Source organism: Chiloscyllium punctatum, chromosome 19 (genome assembly GCF_047496795.1).
Source record: "Chiloscyllium punctatum isolate Juve2018m chromosome 19, sChiPun1.3, whole genome shotgun sequence".
In the NCBI taxonomy this organism is placed as follows: domain Eukaryota; kingdom Metazoa; phylum Chordata; class Chondrichthyes; order Orectolobiformes; family Hemiscylliidae; genus Chiloscyllium; species Chiloscyllium punctatum.
In genome coordinates, this window is record NC_092757.1 from 91,297,888 (window position 1) to 91,310,769 (window position 12,882).

Sequence of the window (12,882 nt, forward strand, 5' to 3'; positions counted from 1 at the left end):
TTACAATTTTAAAAATGAAAAGTATACACCATGTACAAGATAATGATTCACCTTTGGATATGTCATGTTGTGTTTACATTTCCAAGTGCACTGTAAACTGAGCCTGTCACAGAAGAAATAGTATTTGAGAGTAGTACAAGCTGTGTTGTTGATCGAGAAGTTAGTGTTTAGAGAGTCCAATAGTCTGTTCTCATGATGATGTCAGTGTTTGTATAAAGTTTGCATCTCTGATGAGTGCAGCAATGGTAGAAATTCAATGTACTCCTGTATACAAACGTTATATAATATATAGAGATTGTTTTGTGATTATATTGGATCTCTATAAATGACTCAGTATTGTGACCTATTATCAAAAAGTTCCAGAGGAAGGCAACTGGAAGACAGCTAATAAATGGAGAAAACGTCAGAAAGCTGCAGTGCAAAGTTGCTTTGGGGTACTTGTGCACAAAACACAGAAAGCTAGCACACAGGTGTAGCAAGTAATCAGCAAGGCTAATAGAATGTTAGTCCTTATTTCAAGAGTGTGGATGTACCAGAATAGGGAAATCTGACTGCAACTGTACAAGGGCTTGGTGACAACACATCTGGGAGCAGTTTTGCTCACTTTATTTAAGGAAATATATTTCATTGGAGGTGATTTACAGACAGTTCACAAGAATGAACCCTGGTATGGAAGGATTTGTCTTATCAGCAAAGACTAAACAGATCAATGGAGTTTAGAAGAATGTGAGGTGATCTCATTGAAACATGTAGGATTCTTAAAGGGCTTGACAGGGTAAATGCGAAGAGGATGTTTCCTCTCATGGGAGCTTCTAAAGGGGTAGCATTTTAAGACTGAAATGAGGAGGAATTTCTTCTCTCAGTGTTGTGAGTCAATAGAAAATAGACAATAGGTGCAGGAGTAGGCCATTCTGCCCTTTGAGCCTGCACCACCATTCAATATGATCATGGCTGATCATTCCTAATCAGTATCCTGTTCCTGCCTTATCTCCATAACCCTTGATTCCACTATCTTGGAGAGCTCTATCCAACTCTTTCTTAAACGAATCCAGAGACTGGGCCTCCACTGCCTTCTGGGGCAGAGCACTCCACACACCCACGACTCTCTGGGTGAAGATGTTTCTCCTCATCTCTGTCCTAAATGGCCTAGCCCTTATTTTTAAGCGGTGTCCTCTGGTTCGGGACTCACCCATCAGCAGAAACATGTTTCCTGCCTCCACAGTGTCCAATCCTTTAATAATCTTATATGTCTCAATCAGATCCCCTCTCAGTCTTCTAAACTCAAGGGTATACAAGCCCAGTCGCTCCAATCTTTCAGCGTAAGATAGTCCCGCCATTCCAGGAATTGACCTCGTGAACCTACGCTGCACTCCCTCAATAGCCAGAATGTCTTTCCTCAAATTTGGAGACCAGAACTGCACATAATATTCCAGGTGCAGTCTCACGAGGGCCCTGTACAGCTGCAGGCGAACCACCTTGCTTCTATACTCAATCCCTCTTCGTTATGAAGGCCAGCATGCTATTAGCTTTCTTCACTACCTGCTGTACCTGCATGCTTACCTTCATTGACAGGCGTACAAGAACACCCAGATCTCTTGTACTGCCCCTTTACCTAAATTGATTCCATTTAGGTAGTAATCTTCCTTCCTGTTCTTGCCACCAAAGTGGATAACCATACATTTATCCACATTAAACTGCATCTGCCATGCATCTGTCCACTCACCTAACCTGTCCAGGTCACCCTGTAATCTCTTAACATCCTCCTCACATTTCACCCTGCCACCCAGCTTTGTATCATCAGCAAATTTGCTAATGTTACTATTCATACCATCTTCTATATCATTAACATATATTGTAAAAACTGCAGTCCCAGCACTGATCCCTGCGGTACCCCACTGGTCACCGCCTGCCATTCCGAAAGGGAGCCGTTTATCACTACTCTTTGTTTCCTATCAGCCAACCAACTTTCAATCCAAGCCAGTACTTTGCCCCCAATACCATGCGCCCTAATTTTGCTCACTAACCTCCTATGTGGGACTTTATCAAAGGCTTTCTGAAAGTCCAGGTACACTACATCTACTGGATCTCTCTTGTCCATCTTCAGAGTTATACCCTCAAAAAATTCCAGAAGATTAGTCAAGTATGATTTCCCCTTCATAAATCCATTCTGACTCTGACCTATCCTGTTACTACCATCCAGATGTGTCGTAATTTCATCCTTTATAATAGACTCCAGCATCTTTCCTACCACTGAGGTCAGACTAACTGGTCTAAAATTTCCTGCTTTCTCTCTCGCCCCTTTCTTAAAAAGTGGTACAACATTAGCCACCCTCCAATCCACAAGAACTGATCCTGAATCTATCGAACTCTGGAAAATAATCACCAACGCATCCTCGATTTCTAGAGCCACCTCCTTCAGTACCCTGGGATGTAGACCATCAGGCCCCAGGGACATATCAGCCTTCAGACCTAACAGTCTCTCCAACATCAATTCCTGACAAATATAAATGCCCTTAAGTTCAGGTTCTTCAGCCACTGTTACCTCAGGGAGATTGCTTGTGTCTTCCCCAGTCAACACAGATCTGAAGTACCAATTCAATTCTTCTGCCATTTCTTTGTTCCCCTGTTTCTGTCTTCAAGGGCCCAATTTTAGTCTTAACCATTTTTTTGCCTTTCACTTACTTAAAAAAGCTTTTACTATCCTCCTTTATATTTTTGGCCAGTTTACCTTTGTACCTCATTTTTTCTCTGCGTGTTTCCTTCTTAGTAATCCTCTGTTGTTCTTTAAAAGCTTCCCAGTCCTCCGTTTTCCCACTTTGCTTTGTTATACTTTTTCTCTTTTAATCTTATATGTTTCTCAACTTCCCTTGTCAGCCACGGCCATCCCTGCCTCCTCATAGGATCTTTCTTCCTTTTGTGGAGTCTTTGGAACTCCTTGTCACAGAGAGCAATGTAGAAGATAGGAGCAGGAATAGGGCATTCAACCCGATGAGTCTGCTCTGCCATTCAACATGGTTATGTGTGATCATCAAGCTCAATATCCAAAGCTTGCGCTCCCACCACAGCCTTTTATCCCTTTAGCCACAAACTAAATCTACTTCCTTCTTGAAAGCAATAATGTTTTAGATTCAACCACTTTTGTGGTAGTGAATTCTACAGGCTCATCACTCTGTGTAAAGAAATCTCTCCTCATCTCAATCCTAAAAGACTTACTCCACATTTACTCCATCATCCCTGTTCTGGTTTCCCTCACCGATTGGGAACATGCTTCCTGCATCTAACCTGTTTAGTTCTGTTAGAATTTTATAGGTTTCTATGAGATGCCACTTCAATCTTCTAAACACCAGTGAATACTGAAATAAATCCACAGAGGCCCGTATCCTGTCAGTAAGTTACCCTTTATTTACATATGTATAGTACTTGACACTGATCTGCCTTCCTCAGGGCCAGCTCTCAGAGTAAACAGCCTAGGCTCCCTAATTGGACCACGGAACTCATATTCTATGAGGTCCACCTGGCCGATCTTGTTACAATCACGACAAATACAATTCGAACTGACCCAATCTGTCCCATGTCGGTCTTGCCTTGCCACAAATCAATTTAGTGAACTTTCACTGCACTTCCTCTCTCGCAAGAACATCCTTCCTCAGACAAGGAAATAAAAACTACGTAGAACATTCTAGATGTGGTTTCACAAATGCCCTGTGTAATTGCAACAAGACATTCTTGTTCCTATAAGCGAATCCTCTCATTATGGAAGCCAATATGTAGTTCGTCTTCTTTACTGCCCACTGTACCTGCATGTTTTTAGCAACTGGTGCACAAGAACTCCCAGGTCTCATTGCACATATTCCTGTCAGGGTGAAAGGGAAGGCTGGTAGGTATAGGGAATGCTGGATGACTAAAGAAATTGAGGGTTTGGTTAAGAAAAAGAAGGAAGCATATGTCAGGTATAGACAGGATAGATCGAGTGAATCCTTAGAAGAGTATAAAGAAAGTAGGAGTATACTGAAGAGGGAAATCAGGAGGGCAAAAAGGGGACATGAGATAGCTTTGGCAAATAAAATTAAGGAGAATCCAAAGAGTTTTAACAAATACATTAAGGTCAAAAGGGTAACTAGGGAGAGAATAGGGCCCCTCAAAGATCAGCAAGGCGACCTTTGTGTGGAGCTGCAGAAAATGGGGGAGATACTAAATGAATATTTTGCATCAGTATTTACTGTGGAAAAGGATATAGAAAATATAGACTGTAGGGAAATAGATGGTGACATCTTGCAAAATGTCCAGATTACAGAGGAGGAAGTGCTGGATGTCTTGAATTAGGTGAAGGTGGATAAATCCCCAGGACCTGATCAGGTGTATCCTAGAACTCTGTGGAAAGCTAGAGAAGTGATTGCTGGGTCTCTTGCTGAGATATTTGTATCATCAATAGTCACAGGTGAGGTGCCAGAAGACTGGACATTGGCCAATGTGATGCCACAGTTTAAGAAAGGTGGTAAGGACAAGCCAGTGAACTACAGACCAATGAGCCTGACCTCAGTGGTGGGCAAGTTGTTGGAGGGAATCCTGAGGGACAGGATGTACATGTATTTGGAAAGGCAAGGACTGATTAGGGAAAGTCAACATGGCATTGAGCGTGGGAAATCATGTCTCACAAACTTGATTGAGTTTTTTGAAGAAGTAACAAAGAGGATTGATGAGAGCAGAGTAGCAGATGTGATCTATATGGACTTTAGTAAGGCGTTCGACAAAGTTCCCCATGGGAGACTCATTAGCAAGGTTAGATCCCACAGAATACGGGGGAACTAGCCATTTGGATACAGAACTGGCTCAAAGGTAGAAGACAGAGGGTGGTGGTGGAGGGTTGTTTTTCAGACTGGAGGCCTGTGACCAGTGGAGTGCCACAAGGATCAGTGCCGGATCCTCTACTTTTTGTCATTTACATAAATGATTTGGATGCGAGCGTAAGAGGTGCAGTTAGTAAGTTTGCAGATGACACCAAAATTGGAGGTATAGTGAACAGCGAAGAGGGTTACCTCAGATTACAACAGGATCTGGACCAGATGGGCCAATGGGCTGAGAAATGGCACATGGAGTTTAATTCAGATAAATGCAAGGTGCTGCATTTTGGGAAAGCAAATCTTAGCAGGACTTATGCACTTAATGGTAAGGTCCTAGGGAGTGTTGCTGAACAAAGAGACCTTGGAGTGCAGGTTCATAGCTCCTTGAAAGTGGAGTCACAGGTAGATAGGATAGTGAAGAAGGCATTTGGTATGTTTTCCTTTATTAGTCAGAGTATTGAGTACAGGAGTTGGGAGGTTATGTTGCGGCTGTACAGGACATTGGTTAGGCCACTGTTGGAATATTGTGTGCAATTCTGGTCTCCTTCCTATGGGAAAGATGTTGTGAAACTTGAAAGGGTTCAGAAAAGATCTACAAGGATGTTGCCAGGGTTAAAGGATTTGAGCTACAGGGAGAGGCTGAACAGGCTGGGCTGTTTTCTCTGGAGCATCGGAGGCTGAGGAGTGACCTTATAAAGGTTTACAAAATTATGAGGGGGATGGGTAGGGTAAATAGGCAAAGTCTTTTCTCTGGGGTTGGGGAGTCCAGAACTAGAGGGCACAGGTTTAGGGTGAGAGGGGAAAGGTATAAAAGAGACCACGGAGCAACTTTTTCACACAGAGGGTGGTATGTGTATGGAATGAGCTGCCAGAGGAAGTGGTGGAGGCTGGTACAATTGCAACATTTAAGAGGTATTTGGATGGGTTTATGAATAGGAAGGGTTTGGAGGGATAAGGGCCGGGTGCTGGCAGGTGGGACTAGATTGGGTTGGGATATCTGGTTGGCATGGACGGGTTGGACCAAAGGGTCTGTTTCCATGCTGTACATCTCTATGACTCTATGATTCTATTGCCCTCTTTCAATTTGCAGCCATTCAAACAATAATCTGCATTCGTATTTTTGCTACCAAAGTGGATAACCTCATATTTATCCACATTGTAGTACATCTTCTACGCATTTGCTGGCTCACTCAGCCTGTCCAAATCATGCTGCAACATCTCTGCATCTTCCTCACAACACATTCTTTCACCCAGCTTTGTGTCATTTGCACATTTTGAGATGTTTCATTCCAGTTTCCTCATCTAAATCATCAACATATATTGTGAACAGTTGGGATCCTAGGACTGATCTCTATGGTATCCCACTAGTGGCTGCATGCCTTTCGGAAAAAGCCCTATTTATTCCTACTCATTGTTTATTTTCCGCTGACCAGTTTTCTACCCATGTCAATACACTACACCCAATCCCATTCACTTTAATGCCTCTTTTTTGCATCTAATACTATCACTAACTTACTTCATAAACCATGGTTTGACCACCGTTCTCTTTGTACTCCTGTGCTAGACAGGAATAAACAATTTTTGTACTTCACCCATTTGCTCTTTGAATGTTTGCCATTGCCTATCCACTATCATTCCTTTCAGTAACATTTCCCAATCCTTCATAATCAACTCACGGCTCATACTATCATTGTTTCCCTTATTAAGATTCAGGACCCTAGTCACAGAGTCAACTTCCTCACTTTTCATCTTCATGAAGAATTTTGTCAGAACTTTTCAGCATATTTGAGGCTGAGATATATAGGTTCTTGATCAGCATGGAAATAAGAGTTATGGGGAAAAGACAGGAAACTGGATGTGAGGAATATCTGAATGAACGGTAGAGCAGGCTTGAAGGGCCAACAACCTATATTTGCTCTTATTTCCTATGGTCTTATTGTATTATATATTGGATTCTGAAACAATTGTACAGCTGGAATCATTAATGTATTATGAATGCAGTCGACAATGAAAAACTTCTTATCCTGTCCAATAAAGAAAATCTCTGAAGTATTTTGGCCAGACTGCAAGCTCAAATGTTATGCCAAACTACTTTTTTATTGAATAGACCTTTCCCTCAGTTTCTTCGGCTTGAGTCTGGCTTCTCCACAAAACTACTACAAAAACACTGCTACATTGATCCTTTTAAAGAAGTTTAAACTGTTTTCTTGACAGGATATTTCCAAAGTGAATGTGAAATCAAAATGTAAAAAACATCACGGTTAGGAAAACTTAAAGACTTCAAATTGTTATTGGGGGATTTGTGAGTTCTGTTTATAGTGGAGACTGGGTGAGTGGGTTGGGGAGTGACTAGAGAAATAGGTGATGTGAGATCAAAGAGTTGGGGGCGAGGTTTAAGGGTCCTCTTATTCATCTCCAGAAATGGGTGGCATACTTAAACTGAACCAAGTTTTTTAATATGGCCCACTTTGTCCCATAATTCAGATAGGAGAAAGTGAGGTCTGCAGATGCTGGAGATCAGAGCTGAAAAATGTGTTACTGGAAAAGCGCAGCAGGTCAGGCAGCGTCCAAGGAGCAGGAGAATTGACGTTTCGGGCATAAGCCCTTCTTCAGGACTCTTTTGCTTCAGGGTAGAGGAGATGACCTGGAGGGTCCAGTGAGAGAGGGACTCACTGAAATCCTTGTAGAGGGAGGAAGAGACCTTCTTCAAGGAAGGCATCCTTGCAAGACAATTCACAGTAAGTTAAAATCAACTAGGAAAAGGCGAGGACTGCAGATGCTGGAGATCAGAGCTGAAAAATGTGTTGCTGGAAAAGCGCAGCAGGTCAGGCAGCATCCAAGGAGCAGGAGAATCGGTGTTTCGGGCATAAGCCTGAAGAAGGGCTTATGCCCATAATTCAGATACCATATTTGAAAACTACCAGCAAAGAGGCAGGATTGAAACATTGACAAATTTCCTGATTCTGAATACCTACATCAAAAATGAAAAATTGGCCTGAATTGTCTGAACTGAGAAGCAAGCTTGCAGGGCTGCATGGTCCACTGATGTTCCTATTTCTCATGTTCCTCAGCAATCAAAAATATTAAGTAACGACTGTTGGTTAAAAACCAAGATGCATAATTAAATAACACCCCTTAATATGAACATTGCGCTTGTAAAAATCAGCTTCAAGTGATTCTTAGGCAAAGTTCTAATCTTATGTTCACTTGACAATTATAAACCATTCAAGCTTAACAATTCTAGTTTATGATGTTTGCTAATATGCTCAATTCAATTATTATCCTAGAATAACTCCAGGGTATCTATTATTTCTTTATAATCAAAAGGTAACAATTAACTTTCAAACCTGGTAGTGAGGAAGTTGAATCATTAACTTTAACCAAGTTTCGCATCTGCTTGCACTTGTCACAAGTTTTATTACAGTGGGCAAAGCACATGGTCAGACACAAGTAAGGGACTTAATCTTATCGTGGAAGATCATAGAATCCCAACAGTGTGGAAGCAATCCATTTAGCCCATGAAGTCCACACTGACTTTCCGAAGAGCAGCCCACCATCTTAACCTAACCCTGTTACTCTGCATTTCCCATGGCTGACCCACCTAGCATGTACATCCCTGGATGCTATGGGCAATTCAGCATGGCCAATCCACCCAGCATGCACATCTCTGGACTGTAGGAGGAAACCAGAGCACCCAGAGGAAACCCATGCAGACACAAGGAGAACGTGCACACTTCACAAGGTTAGAATTGAACCCGAGTCCCTGACACTGTGAGGCAGTAGTGCTAACCACTGAGCCACCGTGCGGTTTGATTTTTATGGTGCGCATCCACCAACTATATCATTCCAATTGCTGGGGAAACTGGGGAACTTTTGTGTGATGGCTCAAATGTGTCAGATAATAAAGGAACAGCATCAAAATTAAGCTGTTAACAATGGGACTTCCTTCTTTCTTCCTAAATCTACACTTTTGCAGGCAAAATGCAAAAATATTAATTTAAACAATTAATTCTCCTCAGAGAAACTAACTAGATATGGACTCCATCCCAAATATGGACAGAAATTCAATTAACAGGTGAAACATGTCTGTTCAAAATTTGTTGAGAATATTAAGTGACAGCCTTTGCATCAGTCCGAGAGGCAGTTATTCTTAGTGGATGTAATTTTTAACCAAAATACGATTATGAAACATCAGCATTAAATATAACATTAACTGTCAATAATTCATCTGTCCCTGACCATTGAAGTTTATTATTTACTTAGGTCAGTTTCTGTCTTAGGTCAACCCATTTTTGGAAAACTAAGGGTTGCCAGGATACAAGAATCTACTAACTAAATCTTCACTTTCTGATGCTGCCTCATACGAAGTTCTCTGCTGCAAATGTACAGCATAGTGCAGTACAGTGACTCAGTGGTTAGCACTGCTGCCTCACAGCACCAGGGACCTGGGTTTGATTCCAGCCCTCGGGCGACTGTCTGTGTGGAGTTTGTACATTGTCTGTATGTGTCTGTATGGGTTTCCTCCACAATCCAATGATGTACAGGTTAGGTGGATTGGCCAGGCTAAATTGCCGATAGTGTTCAGGAATGTGTAGGTCAGGGATAAATGTAGGGGAATGGGTCTGGGTGGGTTACTGTTCGGAGGGTTGGTGTGGAATTGTTGGGCCAAATGGCCTGTTTTCACACTGTAGGGATTCGATGGTTATGGATTTTTGGCTCAGGGCAAGTTGTGTTGAGTTTTTGGAAGCATTTCCATCGTAAGGCCAAGCAGTATTTCTGGCTATGTCTTACCTTGACAACCTATCCCATTCATTTGGAGTCCCTTGCATTTGATTGTAGCCCCATTTTATCAGGTGGGGCTCTGAGAATGATTTGTCTCTCAGCAGATACCTGCTGAACAACCAGAATCAGTGGCCCACCATCTTTTTAAAATTAGCTGAGCCCTTCATTTACAACTCCATCCTGCCTCGTCCCCTCCAACCTTTGGAAGTTGATGCCAAGGAGGATCAAGTTGCATCTGGCAAGAAGACTCTCAGCATGTCTGGCTCATCTGTCACAAAAGCCCCACCCAAGTGAATCACCAGGGCAGATAGGCACCACTGCTGAGCAGGATCCCTAAATCCCAGTTTTTGGAACTAGGGGTACACTAAGATAATGTGGGAAGAAGGAGAAGAAGAACACTTATCAAAGAATCTTTGGTCACACAGATTTGACATTATGTTGTACATTATTTGGCAGTTTTCTAAATGCCACTGCATGGACTTTATATCTGGTTGTTTGTCTCCCATTGCAGCACCAAAGGTAATTGTGTCAGCATTTTGTGTAATTTCATGGCCACACAGGCTGTACCATGGATTAATGTCTGTTTTGGAGCCTACAATAGCATCTGGAAGCAAGAAGAACAAGGCATTTGCAGGGCAATCCGTTCTGTGAGACCATTGCCCCTTGTTCTACAACATCCTTATTCTTCCCCTGGTCTCTGTGTCCATAAATACTAGTGTGAATTAGGTGGTAATGATGTCTGGAGTATAGAGGTGTATAATAAACAAGTGCAAAAGCATTTGGAGGGCCAGAGATTAGGGATTCTACAGTACAATGCTTGGGTCTGTGTAATGATGTTTTCCATTAAAACCCTCACATTGGTCAGTATTGAAGACCCCTCAAAGGTTGAGTTACTTGTCAACCTCCCCACTCCAAGTGCTGTTACAGCTATTTTCTTCCCATTTTGAAGGGATCACCCAATTGAATCACTTTGTATTTCCAGAACAATGGAAGGCAATAGTGAGTGCTCTTCACTAGCAGCTTCCAGACTCTGGCTTGAAGTGTCAGTGAGACCTCAAATATCCAAATCCCTTTTTTAGTACCTCTTCCCATAAGCCTAATTGGCTTTGCTCCCAACCCATCCACATGAGACTGCACTTGTCCATCTTTACCAATCAGCCCCTGGTATAATAGCTGACCACGTCAAATGTGACCAGGTCACTTACTGTTCCCCTCTTGGAGCCAGAGTGCTCATGGTCATGGAAGAACACCCTCCCACATGACTCCATTTCCATCCCTGCTGTACCATTCCCCCTATTCAGATACTGTTCTGTGAGACTGATGTAGTGCACTGATGCAAAGCAATAGCTAACTATTTAGCCCATTATTTCTGTGCAGTTTTCTGAACATGTTGACATTGTGCCAAAATCTTGCTTATTACCCATAATCCTTCTCATTGTTTCTACTTAATGATCATCCAAAACCCTTCTGAATATCTCAGTTGAACCTGCCTCCACCACACTTCCAGGCATTGCATTCCAAATCCGAGCCATTTGCTGTGCGAAAAGACTTTTCTCATCCCATATGAACTTAATTTGTGGGATACCTTAATATTGCACCATCGTTCTCAACCCTTGTATCCATGTGAATAATATGTTTCCATCTACTATGGATTTTAGCAATGTCTATTAAATCTACCCACAACCATCTCCTCTCCAAGGAAAACAATCCCAACTTCCCAAATCTATCCTCAATTGAAGTTTTCATCCTTGGTATCAGTCCCATCAACATTTTCTGCACACTCTCTAATGCATTAAATGTTTCATAAAGTGTGGCACCCAGAACTGTACACAACACTCCAGCTGAGATCTAACCAGTATAAGTTCAGCATAACCTCACAGCTGCTGTATTCTACATTCCTATGACTAAAGTCTAGAACACTACTTTTATTAAAAGCTCTCTCTACTTGACCTGCCACCTTTAATGACTTATGCATTTGTACACCCACATTTCTCTGCTGCCTTTAGGAATAGTAGCCTTTATTTTATGTTGTCCCTCTTTTTTTTGAACCAAAGTGTTTTACCTCACACTTCACAGAATTGAACTTCATCTACCAACTCCATTAACGTGTCAATGTCTTCTTGAATTTTTGTATTGTCTATAATACATAACAAGGATAATCTTTATTATGGTGGCACTACCACACTGCTGAATGGAATAAACTTCAAACACTTCAGCAATTCAGGAATGCATATCCATGAGATGCAATGGGGAATAAGCTGCAGCAGAATTGTTTTCAAACATAATCTGTAACTTCATGGCCTGGCACAAACTCCACTCTACCATTACCAGCAGGCCAAGGATCAATTCTAGCTCAATGAAATGGGCAGGAGGATATGAGAGACAGAAACATAATAGAGAGATATAAACTATGCCACAACACACCTCAGATCTAAACTCAGCAGTTCTGCTACATTTAGTTGTGCATGATGGCAGACAATTAATACATCAGTGGTGGATGAGGCTCCACAATCATCCCAATTTTTAATGATGGAGGACCCCATCATATCAGTGCAAACCAAAAGGCTAAAGTATTTGCACCCATTTTCAGTCAAAAGAGCCAAGTGAATAATCCATCCTGGTCTCATCCTGAGGTGTCCAGGATCACAAATATCAGTCTTCAGCCAATTGGGTTTACTCCATATGATATCAAGAAAAGGCTGAAATTACTTTAGGTCACAACTGCTATGTGTTTTGGCAACATTCCAACAATAGTACAGATGACGTACTCCAAAGTTAACCGTGCACCTTCCTAAAATGTTCAACTTAGTTGGAACTAGGTACGTCCAGGTAAGTCTAGCCCACAAAAAGCATGACAAATCTACAAGTCTATGTTCAGACTAAACTGCACAGCCATGTTCCACACATGCTGATCATCATGCTGATGTACTCGTTTCTGCTTCTGGAAATTCGTCTAGCAGAAAAAAAGTTAGATGGAACACTACTCTTAATCATCAGTAAAATGATGGATGGTACCATTAAAAGTGCTACCAGGGAGCACCTTTATAACAATAACCTGCTCATTGATGCTCAGTTTGTGTTTCATAGAACAGTACAGCACAATACAGGCCCTAAGGCCATCGATATTGTGCCAGCCTTTTATCGTAGTTAAAGATCAGACTAACCTACATATCCTTCATTAAACTGTCTTCCATGTGCCTATCCAAGAGTCACTTAAATGTTTCTCATGCATCTGACTCTACTACCACTGCTGGCAGTG

At 41.9% G+C, this 12,882-nt stretch overlaps 1 protein-coding gene across 4 annotated transcripts in view; it reads right to left on the minus strand.

The window, feature by feature from the left end:
* The window catches only part of bcas3 (BCAS3 microtubule associated cell migration factor), a 1,192,206-nt gene that overhangs the window by 581,101 nt on the left and 598,223 nt on the right, over positions 1–12,882 (minus strand). The window lies entirely within an intron of this gene.